This window comes from Trachypithecus francoisi, unplaced genomic scaffold, assembly GCF_009764315.1.
Source record: "Trachypithecus francoisi isolate TF-2019V2 unplaced genomic scaffold, Tfra_2.0 Contig01579, whole genome shotgun sequence".
NCBI lineage: Eukaryota > Metazoa > Chordata > Mammalia > Primates > Cercopithecidae > Trachypithecus > Trachypithecus francoisi.
The window spans coordinates 20,493,992-20,507,275 of record NW_022681442.1 but is presented as its reverse complement, the minus strand read 5'-3'; the positions used below and the strand labels follow the sequence as shown (position 1 = coordinate 20,507,275).

The 13,284-nt window shown below is 35.9% G+C and overlaps 1 protein-coding gene across 4 annotated transcripts in view; it reads left to right on the top strand.

The window, feature by feature from the left end:
• SHOC2 (SHOC2 leucine rich repeat scaffold protein) overlaps positions 1-13,284 on the top strand; it is a 104,546-nt gene that overhangs the window by 13,624 nt on the left and 77,638 nt on the right. The window contains exon 2 of one of the 4 annotated variants that reach the window (XR_004430567.1): positions 8,724-8,847. The exons of the other annotated variants lie outside the window; for them this stretch is intronic. The gene's annotated coding sequence lies outside the window, so the exon portion shown is untranslated. The remainder of the gene's footprint in view (positions 1-8,723; positions 8,848-13,284) is intronic. 4 annotated transcript variants of the gene reach the window in all.

Here is a 13,284-nt window from a genome sequence, read left to right as displayed (position 1 = left end):
GGCTAATTCAAGTGCCTTCCCTTTGTGTTTCAGCAGCACTTACTCGACTTTTTTCTTGCTTTACTCACTTGTGTATAAGCTTTCAGGCAAGGATTGTGCTTTATTGTTATTGCATGGTTTGCACCTTGCAAAGTGCAAGGTATACTAAGTGCGTTACACTTAGTATAAATGTTGACCAAATGAAAATATACTTTTTATATTTTATCTTTATAAAAATTTAAATATAATTGGAGAAAATTGGTTTTCTGAACTGCTAATATTCAAAAACTTGTTTTACAACTTTAATGTGAGTCATATCATTCCATGTACTTCTGCATGCCACTTGTAAAAACAATTTATATTGTAATTCTGGCTGGAAGTAGTAAATCTATTAAGTTCTTTATGGGTAATCATAGACTAAACGATCTCTGATTATTTAGGTCTCTTATGCAGTCAGGTTTTCCTTGTAGGTAAAGTTTTAATTGGCTTTATCCTTTATCAGTTTAAAAATTAATGTAATGGTTAGTGTTATATATATTTTATTTCAAAATGAGAGTAGTTTTTTTTTCTAATTATGAAAGGAGTGATTGCTTATTATACAATTTAAAAGGTATACATACAGAGATAAAAAGTGAAAATCACCTGTAGTTGAAGGATAGCATTGCTAACACTTTATGGATGTTCTTCTAGACTTTCAAAATTTTATATATATTTATGATTATATATGATTAAATTAAAAGAAAATTAACAGTAAATACTTATGTTTGTACAAGATAAGGTATTAATATCATTTATACAAAGAATCTTAATAGCCAGAATGTAGCCAAATAAACCAATAGAACTGGGATATTAAACTTTAACAGGAGACCAGGAGGGTAACATAAATGAGTGAACCCAGTAGGGGAAGTATATGAGGTAGTTGAATTGGAGAACACTTGGAGGGGGCAGCTCCTTTTCAATGCCAGTTGATTTTCGCCATTAAGAAATACAGAGCTGGGCGCAGTGGCAAGCACCTATAGTCCCACTACTGTGGAGGCTGTGGTGGGAGGATCTCTTGAGCACAGGAGTTCAGGGCTGCAGTGCACACTGATCACACCTGTGAACAGCCACTGCATTCTAGCCTAGACAATGTGGTAAGACCCTGTCTCTGAAAAAACAAACAAATAAAAGAAATGTGGATCCAGTCCAGTGATGCCCATATCTTTTGTTTTTTTTTTTAATGAAAAGTTTGGATTTTTATGTGAGGCTCCCAAATATTAAATTCTGGCAAATTAAAAAAGCCACAATACGTGTTAGACACGATGTAGTTTTTAGCTGTATTTTGTATGAACACCACAAACAGTGGAGGAATGGAAATATTTGTACATTTTGACTAATAATTACATAGATTTAAATAATATATCATTTTTTATACATCAGATTGATGAAAATGATTACTAATTTACAAGACTGGAAGAGTATAAGTTGATGCAGGCTCTTTGGAAGAAGGCAGTTTGGAAGTACATATAAAAATTTAAAATGCCTGTTAGTTTGGACCTGACAGTTCTACTTTCAGGAATTTGCCTTACAGAAATATTAGTCCCTGTGGGTGAAGATTTATGTTCAGTGAAGCATTATATATCTTGGTGAAAACAAGATTAAAAAATGGAAAATAGAAACAACCTAAATATCAGTTGATAATAGGAATGATTACATTATGATATAACCGTATCACAAATCATTGTCAATGGAAAGATGAAATATATCTGTATTCCCATGTGGAAAGAGTCTAGAATTTACTATTTCTTATTTATATACAAAAATTATAATTTATACACATAAAGTTACACTATGCTGTCATTTTTAATATCCATACAATATTGCATAGTACCGTAATTTAGTCTATTGATGTACATTAGGTTATTTCCAATATTTTGCTGTTTATATGCACATTGCAGTGAACACTCCCTTTACATATGTCCTTGCAGTGTTGTCTCCTAAGATATGTTCCTTTTATATTTCATATGGTGACAACATGAAATACCTGAACTCTGTGATATCTTGGGGACATACATTAAATCTCTGAGAATTTGCTATTTGTGTGACCCTTGAAGTGAGTGAATGTACCTTAGGCATGGTAGACAGAGAACTAACCAGAAAAGTGGCACTGTGTTTAGTCATCCTAGATTCTTTTAAGAGTTTTAAAGGTAACTTAAGTAGTAGTTTTTGTCTAGTCCATACATGCATGTGGTGTAAAATTCAAAAAGTATAGAAAGGTTAAGTAAATCTTTCTCCCACTCTGAAACCTCTTCTACCTAGTTTCTGTTCCTGGGAAACTACTATGAGTTTATTCATCCTTCTGCACATATTTTATACATATATGTGTATTTTATGCACATATATGTATATATTTTAAGTTTTTTGTAAATGATAGCATACTATGCTGTTCTACAGTTCACTTTTTCTCACTTAACTGTAATAATATCTAACACTTACCTAGTGCTTTGTCTAGGCTCTAACAAGTGTTTTTGTATTGATTACTAATCTTCATCACAAACGTGAGAAGTAAGTAAATATTATTCCCTTATCACAGAGGAACAAACTGAGGCACAGAAACTTTAAATGACATGCTAGTAAGTTGTCAGCTGGAAGGTGAACTCCAGCATCCGGCAGTTTGGCTCCGGAGTCTTTTAGCCCATTTGCTATACAAACTCAATTGTTGCCCCATTCTTTTTATTAACTACATAGTATTCCCTTGATAAACTTTAATTTATCTAACTAGGTCCTAGTAGGTGGACATTCAGGTGTTTTCATATATTGCTGTTACAGATTATGCTAGTGTGAATATGCTTGTGCTTATAAATGCCTGTGTCATTTTGAATATGTAAATCTCTATTTCATTTTCATCCATTCAGATTTGGGGGTTAGGGGAGTCTTGTGTTCATATAGTTACATTCTATTTTGAGATCTAATCTGAGACTTAAAAAATGAATTTATTTAGCTCATTTATATTTATTATAGCATTATGGTTATAGCCTTATCTTTTATAGCTAATGGACTAAGAGATAAGGTATGTTAACAATGGAAATATACTTAAAGATGTAAAGCAGTACAGTATAAAGCTATTAGCATTCCTTAATCTGTTTACTCTCACGTTTTGTTGGTTATATAAAAACATTGTCAGGAATTGTAACAATTACGTTATATTCTGTAGCCATTGCCATAGTTTTAGACAAATGGTTGAGTGCATTCAAATGTTCAAAGTTTGTTCTTTCGGATAGTTTTTAAAAATCTTTTAGATGGCTGAACTTTATCGTCGAGTATTTTCTTAAAGTTTATGAAAACAATATTCCTTAGGGTTTTGTATATTTAGTGATGTTTAACTGTTGGTTTCATGCTGGGGATAAATTCTTGAATACTCTAGATATTGCTTCATTGATTTTTTTTTTTTTTTGAGATGGGGTCTCACTATTGTCACCCAGGCTGGAGTGTAATGGTGCGATCTTGGCTCACTGCAACCTCCACCTCCTGGGTTCAAGTGATTTTCCAGCCTCAGCCTCCTGAGGAGCTGGGATTACAGACACCTCTCACCCTGCCCAGCTAATTTTTGTGTGTGTTTTTTTTTTTAGTTGAGATGGGGTTTCACCATGTTGACCAGGCTGGTCTCAAACTCCTGACCTCAGGTGATCCGCCTGCCTCGGCCTCCCAAAGTGCTGGGATTACAGGCGTGAGCCACCACACCCAACCTGCTTCACTGATTTTTAAACATTGATTCCCTTCTCCTTCACATGTTAAGATAGTAATGTTTTTTGCTTAGATTCTCAAAGGATTCTCTCTTTAAATCTTTGAGAAACAGTCATTTTACTATGGCAGTATTTATCTTGATTAGTCTGCATCATCTTTTCTTAGGAAAGGGCATGTCCTTTTTTTTTTTTGGTCCAATCCTGACTCTATGTTTTAGTGATGCCAAATGAGGTCTGTGAAAGCTTCAGATGTTTCAAGCAAGGGACTGTTGGGTTTGCTTTTCTGACTGTCATGTAATTTACAGAACTGAACTAATAGTTTTAAGATTTGAAGATGCAAGCCATTTCCCTGGCTTGAGCTCTTCTAGCATTCCTCTTTACCTTCACTGTATTTAGTAGACTTTCTCATATAGTGTGGTTAGGGATATGTCCAAGTTTGTTGAAGATGTAGTTTGTGTTTCTGTTTCTCACTCTCTTCTCCTAGTTATTTTCAGATATTTTTAAGAGGAAAAGAGGGGACCATACCATCTTTCTCCTGCCATTTCAAATCAGAAATCCTAACAGCTATAGGCCAGTCCAGTTTTGTCAGAATTAAGATCACTTTAAGGAATAAAATGTTTTGATGTAGTTTTCTGAAAGCCAAAAATAGTTCATTTACAGAGGTTCTTTTGGATAAATTTTTAAAAAGTAGTTTTAAAATAAGCATGTACCCTTACCAATATTATACTAAGGAATAATCAGTGCTAGTTTTTAACAATTGGTGCACAGGCCAAGAATGGATGAGTCGGATTCTTTTCTCAGTTGAGCTACATCATCCCTTCCTATTGGTCAGTTGTGGAAATATTTTCCTACTATTAATGGAAAAGTGGACTTAAATGACTATGAAGTTAATCTCTAAGGTACTGAATTTAAATTTATAGAATATATATTTTTTAACATACTTTTCAGAAAGATGATTGGCTTCTTGGTTATATATAATTGGCTTCTTGGTTGAAAATAATTGGCTTCTTGGTTATGTGAATTATGCATTTAGACATAATGTATTATTGGAAGAAATTTCTCTTTTAACTACCAGAATGATAAAAATTATTAGTGCTATCTATAGAATCAGGACTGAAATGATAGGAGAAAATATTTTTTTGAGATAGACATGTGGATTTTGTGTATTTTGTGGGCCACTCATTTTACTCAGTTTGCCAAGACTGGAAAGCAATGCTGCCTTTCCTAATCTTGTTTCATCAAAGTTTCTTGGGGTTTGTGTCTAATCTTTATATTAATTGTGGTGCATGTTCTTCTGTTTCTTCTTCTGTGCCTCTTTCAGAGATGCATAACTCTCACATACTTTATATTTTTCTTAGAAAAGAAATGGATCATATTAGGAAGAAGGCACATCTTTAGGGTTAGGTTCAAAAGTCAGCATATATGTGAAAATAGTGTATATTAAAAATATCCATTCAAAGTCCTGTAAATGCTGAAAGTGTAATACATGTGATTTTGCATGTATCATATGTAAATTCAATTATTCATAGCTATACAATTTTATATGGAGGTTATATTAACAAATTATTCAGGTGCTGCTTAGGTATTACAGCACATTTATGAACATTTTAATTTACTGATTCTGTTTCTTGTCATCTTTATTTACTGTGATGATTTTATCAGTTCCTCTCTTATTTAATGGTTTTCTGTTGTCTTTAATTTAGATTTTTTCTTTTAACAAATTGAGGAACTGTCACCATCCACTCAACCTGGCCACTTGGATAACTGGTATACATTTTATAGGATGTCTGGATATGTTGAAAAATGATTCACACACTCTTTCTATGGATTGACCACACACATTTGTCTTTCCTGAGGAAAGACAAAATAGTGGTGTTTGTGTTGGTTGTTTTTTTTTTTTTTTTTTTTTTTCGTGACAGGGTCTAGCTCTGTTGCCCAGACTGGAGTGCATTTAGCACAATCTCTATTCACTGCAACCTCCACCGCCTAGGCTCAAGCAGTCCTTCCACCTCAGCCTCCCAAGTATCTGAGACTACAGGTACATGCCACCATACCCAACTAATTTTTAAAATAGTTAGTATTTAAATTATTTCTCCCCATCTCTCACTTTTTTTTCCTAAGTTCTGATAGGTTTGTAGTGATCTGTCATTGTGATTTTAATTTGCATTTCCCTATTGATTAATGATACTGAACATCTTACTTGAACATACTTGTTTTCTGTATCTCCTCTTCTGTGAAATATCTGCTTGAGTGTTTTGCCCATTTTCTACTTGTATTATTTCTTTTATTAATGTTGAGGTTTTTTTTTGTTTGTTTGTTTGTTTTGTTTTTTGTTTTTTGAGACAGCATTTTCCTCTGTCGCCCCGGCTGGAGTGTAGTGGTGCGATCTTGTCTCACTGCAACCTCCGTCTCCCAGACTCAAGTGATTCTGGTGCCTCAGTCTCCCAGGTAGCTGGGATTACAGGTATGTACCACCATGCCCGGCTAATTTTTGTATTTTTAGTGGAGACGGGGTTTTACCGTTGGCCAGGCCGGTCTCGAACTCCTGGCCTCAAGTGATCCACCTGCCTCAGCCTCCCAAAGTGAGGCATGAACCACTGTGCCTGGCCTAATGTTGAGTTTTGAGAGTTCTTTTTATGTTTAACTGTAAGGCATTTGTCGAATACATGGTTTTCAAATATTTTCTCCCAGTCTGTGTAGCTTGTTTTTTTCATTCTCTTAACAAGATCATTTGTGGTGCAAAACTTTTTATTTTTGATGAAGTGCAGTGTATTGATTTTTTTCTTTTATGATTTTTTTCTTCGTGTATATTTGAATTACTTTCTAGTGCCCTTCCATTTCAACCCAAAGTACTCACTTTAGTATTTCTAATAGGGCAGGTCTGTTAGCAATGAGTTCTTTTGAGTTTTTGCTTATCTGGTAATGTCTTCCTTTTACCTTCATTTTTGAAGGATAGTTTTTATGGATATAGAATTCCTTTTAGACAGTTTAAAAAAATACTTTTAGAACTTTGAATATGTCATCCCACTGCCTTTTGGCCTTTATATTTTCTGATGAGAAATTAAATGTTAATATTTAGTATCTCTTGTACATGATGAGTCACATCTCTTGTTGCCTTTGTTTTCAGTTTTTTCATCCTCAGTTTTCTAAGATAAAGAATTCTGGGCCGGGCGCGGTGGCTCAAGCCTGTAATCCCAGCACTTTGGGAGGCCGAGACGGGCGGATCACTAGGTCAGGAGATCGAAACCATCCTGGCTAACACGGTGAAACCCCGTCTCTACTAAAAAAATACAAAAAACTAGCCGGGCGAGGTGGCGGGCGCCTGTAGTCCCAGCTACTCGGGAGGCTGAGGCAAGAGAATGGCGGGAACCCGGGAGGCGGAGCTTGCGGTGAGCTGAGACCTGGCCACTGCACTCCAGCCTGGGCGACAGAGCCAGACTCCGTCTCAAAAAAAAAAAAAAAAGAATTCTGTCTATCAGCAGTTTGATAATCATCTGCCTTCATGTGGATTCTCTTTGAATTTATCTTGCTTGGAGTTTGTTAAGCTTCTAAAATGTGTAGATTGATGCTTTTCTTCAGAATTGAGATGTTTTCAACCATTATTTCTTTTTCTTCTTTCCTTCTGGGACTCCCATTGTAAGTATGTTAGTTCACTTGATGATATTCCACAGATCTCTGAGGCTCCATTTCTTTTTCTTTATTCTTTTTTTTTTCTTCTGTTCCTCAGACTGGATAATATCAATTGACTTATCTTCAGCTTTGCTGTTTCTTTCTTCTTCCTGCTCATCTCTGCTGTTGACCACTTCTAGTGAGTTTTCCAATTCAGTGATTGCACTTTCAACTCCAGGTTATTTGGTTCTTTTAAAAACAACTTATGTCTCTGTATTGATATTCCCTATATGGTGAGACATTGTCCTTATACCTTCCTTTAGTTCTATAGGCGTGTTTTCCTTTAGTTCATTGAACATTTTTAAAATAGATAACTTACAGGAAATTTGATTTTAAATTTTCATTTACAACTTTTACCTAAGTGAACATGAGCTATCACAACCTTCTGTGAGCCTGTGTCTTCAACTCTATGGCTTGATCAGTAATAAATGGCTGAGTTGTCCTGCTGGAACACTGAAACCTTGTTGACTCACTAGAGAACAAAAAGTAGTCTCACGGCCAGGCATGGTGGCTTACGCCTGTAATCCTAGCACTTTGGGAGGTCAAGGCGGGTGTATCACCTGAGGTCAGGAGTTTGAGACCAACCTGGCCAACATGGCGAAACCCCATCTCTACTAAAAATACAAAAAAAGTAGCCGGGCGTGGTGGTGTACTCCTGTAATCGCAGCTATTCGGGAGGCTGAGGCAGGAGAATTGCTTAAATTTGGCAGGAGGAGTTTGCAGCAAGCTGAGATCGAGCCACTGCACTCCAGCCTGGATGAAAAGAATGAAACTCCATCTCATAAAAAAAAAAAAAAAAAAAAAAAAACACAACAAAAAGTAGTCTCACTGTTAAATATTAAGAGTGAGTAACTTGTTTTTGTCAAATTGAGAACTTATTTTCCTATATCTAAACAAGGAAGTTAATCTTGAGGCAGTAGGAATGGAATTAAGAATTCTGGTCAGGGAAAGTCACATTGGCCTTTTATGGATCAGTTTTAACAGTCTGCGTTCTCCTTTTCTTCTTGGCAACCCAGAATCTTTCTACCAACTCTTTTAGCACACTTCTTCCACCTATTATCATTTCAGATCCTCTTTTGCCCCAACTTTGCCCCATGTGGCTACGGATTGGATTTGATCTCACCAGTCTCCTCCTCCTTGCGCGTCTCAAAGGAAAACCTGCCTATTATCTCCCCGCCCTTTTGTTCTTATAGAAAAACTGAGAATGACAAAAACATACCATGGAAAATTTATTATGAAATCTGAAATGTGACATGTTAACAAAGTTCATAAGCTCCTTGTTCCATGATATATTGTTATATCCATTCTTAGGATATTCCGTTGTGATACTATTTTCTGCTTTTTATTTTGAAGTTGGTACTTATCCAGGCCCTGTTACATTTTACCATTATCCAGTGAAAATCTATGGATCCTACCTTTATGTGTGCTCCTTCTGCCTACAGTGGAAGATGAAGATTATTCAGATCACAAATAAAAAGTATGTATCTTTGAGCCAAAAAAAAAGCCAACTTAGAAGTGTTTAATAAGTCCAATATCTGAATTTCCTCAGGGACAGTTTCTGTTATTTGCTTTTCTTCCTGTGTATGGTTCATATTTTCTTGTTTCCTTGCCTATCTTAAAATTTTTTGTTGAAAATTACATTTGGACATTTTAAATAATAAATGATCTTTGAAATAATGTGGACATTCTATTAGCATAGAAATGTCAAAATAGTGGAAACTTAAAATAATTTGGCAACTATGAAAAGCACATTTTGCCCTCTCTCCAGGGTTTGTTGGAATACTTGTAGTTGGTTCTTCATTTAATTGCTTTTGTGAATTAATTCTGCAAACTCTATTTGATGTGTGTGACTACCTCAGTAGATCATTCAGTCACTAGTTGGTTAGCTTAGTTGTTGCTAATGACTGGACAAAGATTTCTTTACATGCCTGGAACCAGTAAATCTCCTAGTCTTTGCCAGAGAATTCTCTCTGTGTGTGTTGGGGCATGCCTTCAACGCTCAGCTGGGTAGTTGGCAACTCTGCCTTGTCCTTATGTCCTGCTTGTGCAGAGCGTCAAAGCTTAGGGCCTTTTCAGGTCTTTATTGAGCATGCATACAGCCTTAAGCATGTATATGATCTTCTAGATTCCCAGTAATATGTCAGAGCTTTTCAAAGTCCCTATGGGTATTTCATTCTCAGCTTTTCGTTTTAAGATTTTAGTCTGTTGCTCCAACTGTTATTCACTGCTTCAAGTAGATGTGGTATAAAACACTTTCTTGTAATTTTTTTCAATGAATATCTCCCTGGGGACAAGTCGTTTTGCATTGTGCAAGCTCTGAGTCAGGTCACATTGCAAATAGGGTCTTCCTGGAAACAAGATCAGTCAAGTAGTAATTTGGGGGGAAATGAAGCTTTGAATGAGCTACAACTCTTGCTGCTTTTTAAGGTAGCTTCTAGGGTGCACTGGGAATGTGAGCTGTCATTTCTTCGAGACTACTGTGGATCTGGAGAGCAAGGGATGGGACTAGGGCAAGTTAAAATGTTAGAAAACTCATCATTCTTACTGAGATTAAGCTTTTTAAAAATAAATGTGACTTGGATGCAAGCTTTTTATTAATTTTTAGAGTTCTGATAAAGGTGATTCTGACTATATTTTCCAGTTTTCTTAGTGCTTTTTTTGAAGAGAGAATTTTTAGAGATCCTTACTCTGCTGTTTTCTGTGATGTCGCCTCCACTTGGGCTTTGGCATTCCATACTGACAGACCTCCATGTTTGACTCTCCCTATCTCCAGCCCAACCCCACTCAGACTCTGACTCTCCATGCTAGGCTTACCCTCTGTGTGAATGCCTTCTTCACCTTGCTTGAAGTCTTAATTGTTCATGATGTTCAGCCTCCCCTTTAATCATCAAGCCTATCATGTAGAAATCTTCCTTACTCTCCTAGACTCCAGTATCACACTCTGGTTCATCACTACCTGTGGGTGTTCTTCTCACCCCCAATCAGGTTCTGATTCTCTAGGTTGAGCTATCTTCCTATGAGCACACCCACCGTATCCCAGTTGGCCTCTTAAACCTCTTGTGGGTTACCATAATATGTCAGTGTTTATCTCTTCCTGTTCTGACTGATACCCTACACAGAACTGCATCTTTGTGGGATTGTCCTTTTCATCCTACTCAGGCCCTGAGTAGGATATGTTAATCAAATAAAAATCTCTTAAGTTTGAATAGTATAATCATGATATCACTCAGTGAAATCCTTGATATCTTATTATTGTAGTGGTAGCTTCTGATGGGTATGGGAATGGGAATAACATAATTCTATACTATGCCTTCTATATTTTTCATTTTAGTTTTTGTTTTACTGAGATATCATATTTTGAAGCTGATCGTTTATATTTCTTAAAGAAGAAATTTATTCTAAAAAATTATATCTAGATATATTAATTTGTTGTTTTGTTCATGTAGTAACCATTTCTTAGACATCTAGTATTGGCCAGGTTCTAGGCTCTGAATATACAGCTGCAAACCAAATAGTCAGAAGCCCCTGCTTTCACAGATTTCACGTTCATAGAGGAGAGGGAGATGATAGACAAGATAAATAAGTAAATATATTTTATCAGGTAGTAAATGTTGTGAAGAAAAATGAAGCAGGGTAAAAATAATAGGAAAGAGACATTTCTATTTTATATGTAGATCAAGAATGAGATATTTGAGCAGGGAACAAACAATGATATTTGAGAGAAAGGGCTATATATGTGCAGATGGAATCGCTAGAACAGAGACCTAATGTGTGAGCATGTAGGTCTGCAATCAGAGAAAAGCAAGATTAATGTGAATGGAATGCAAGTACCTAGCAGGAAGAGTTGGAGAAAAGCTAGAGGAGTAGGGGCTAGATCATGTGGAGTCTTAGAGTTGGAGTAAGGACTTGCCTTTTATTTTGAAAGATGGGATGGCATCAGACTTTTTAAGCAAGGGAGTGACTTCATCATACTTACAAGTTAAATAGAAAGAGCGATGTTAGCAAAATGTCAGAATAGTAGTTTTCAGCATTTGTTTCTTCACAGAAACATTTGGGATAACCATTCATAGACAAAAATACCTTCACAAGAGCTAAGGATTCCAAATGATAGATTGTAGCACCCGGGTGTAGCATAGATAGAAAAATGATGCATTGAAGATGTTAGGAAGGACAGTTTCACATTAATTGTTTCATCCCTTCCGAAGCCTGTGCAGCACAGTATGGAGAAAGATACCCTCCAAGTGCAGGAAGGAGAGTCAAGTGAGCACCCAACTTTACTGTGAACCCCAGCACTAGAATCACCTCAATGAAACCCAGTGCCAGGCTGGCACCATGGACCCAGGGCACCAGGCCAGATCCCACAGAACCAGTCTCCAGACCCACCCTTGCGAACCTGGTAACTGAGGCTAGCCTACTGGAGAAGGCAAGCAGCAAGCCTGCTCATGGACAATGCTAGCCATACTGTCCAGAATCTCTGGACAGGCTGACTGGTAAAGGGCTTCCTATGTTTAAGCTCCTCTTTAAAGTCTGGAGAGGTGCCTACTTCTTCAAATATGTAGAAACCCGTGCAAGTCCATAAGGATCTCAAATGATCAGGGAAGCGTGACACCATCAAAGGAACAAAATAAAGCTTTAGCTGTGATAATTTGTTGATAGATATATAATATAAAAAGATATAAATTGTGTCCTCAATAATGTAAACTTGGAGAGGGTATGGAGAAGTTAGAGTTTTTGTATGTGATTGAAATTAAATTTTTATCAGCCTAACAACAGACTATTATAACTATAAGATGTCTTATATACATCGTGTGGAGAGAACCCCTGTAGTAAATACACAAAAGATAAAGAGAAAGCATATAACTACCAAAAAAAAAAAAAAAAAAAAAACAAATCACAAAGGAAGACATTAAGAGGATGAAAAAATAGAGGAACTACAAAATAGTCAGAAAACAACAAAATGACATTGTTAAGTCTTTATCCACAATTACTTTAAATGTAAATGGATTAAGTTCTCTGATCAAAAGACAGTTTTTTTAAAGTTTTTTTTTTCTTTAAAGATCCTATAGTATTATAGAAATAGAAAAAGCAATCCTAAAATTTGTATGTAACCACGAAAGACTCCAAGCAGCCATAGCAAGAACAATTTTGGAGGCATCGTACTACCCGATGCCTCCAGAATTGTTCAAAGTATACTACAAACCTAGCAATCCAAATGGTGTGGTACTGGCATAAAACTAGAGGTAAAGACTGGTAGAACAGAACAGAAAGCTTGTACCATGTGTATCGTCAGTCGATCTTTAACAAAGATGTCAAGAACACACAATGGGGAAGGGATAGTTTCTTCAATAAATATCGTCAGTCGATCTTTAACAAAGATGTCAAGAACACACAATGGGGAAGGGATAGTTTCTTCAATAAATGGTGTTGGAAAAACAATATCCATATGCAGAAGCATGAGCATAAAAATTTCATTCCTGTACTATATATAAAAACTCACATGAAAATCATTACACCATATGCAAAAATCAACTGAAAATAGATTAAAGACTTAAAAGAGCTAAAACTGTAAAATTACTAGAAGAAAACAAAGGGAAAAGTTTCTTGACATTGGTCAGGGCAGTGATTTTTTCAATGTGACCCCAAAAGCATAAGGAATAAAAGCGAAAATAGAGAAATGGTATTGCATCAACTGAATAAGCTTTGGCACAGCAAAGGAAATGATCAATAGAGTGAACGATAATTGACAGAATAGGAGAAAATATTTGCAAACCATACATTTGATAAAGATTTAATATCCAAAATATATTTAAGAACTCAATGATACAAGAACAACCCAATTTTTTAAGATGGACAAAGGACTTGCGTGGATAATCTTCAAAAGACAACATACAGTGTACATCAGGTATGTGAAAAA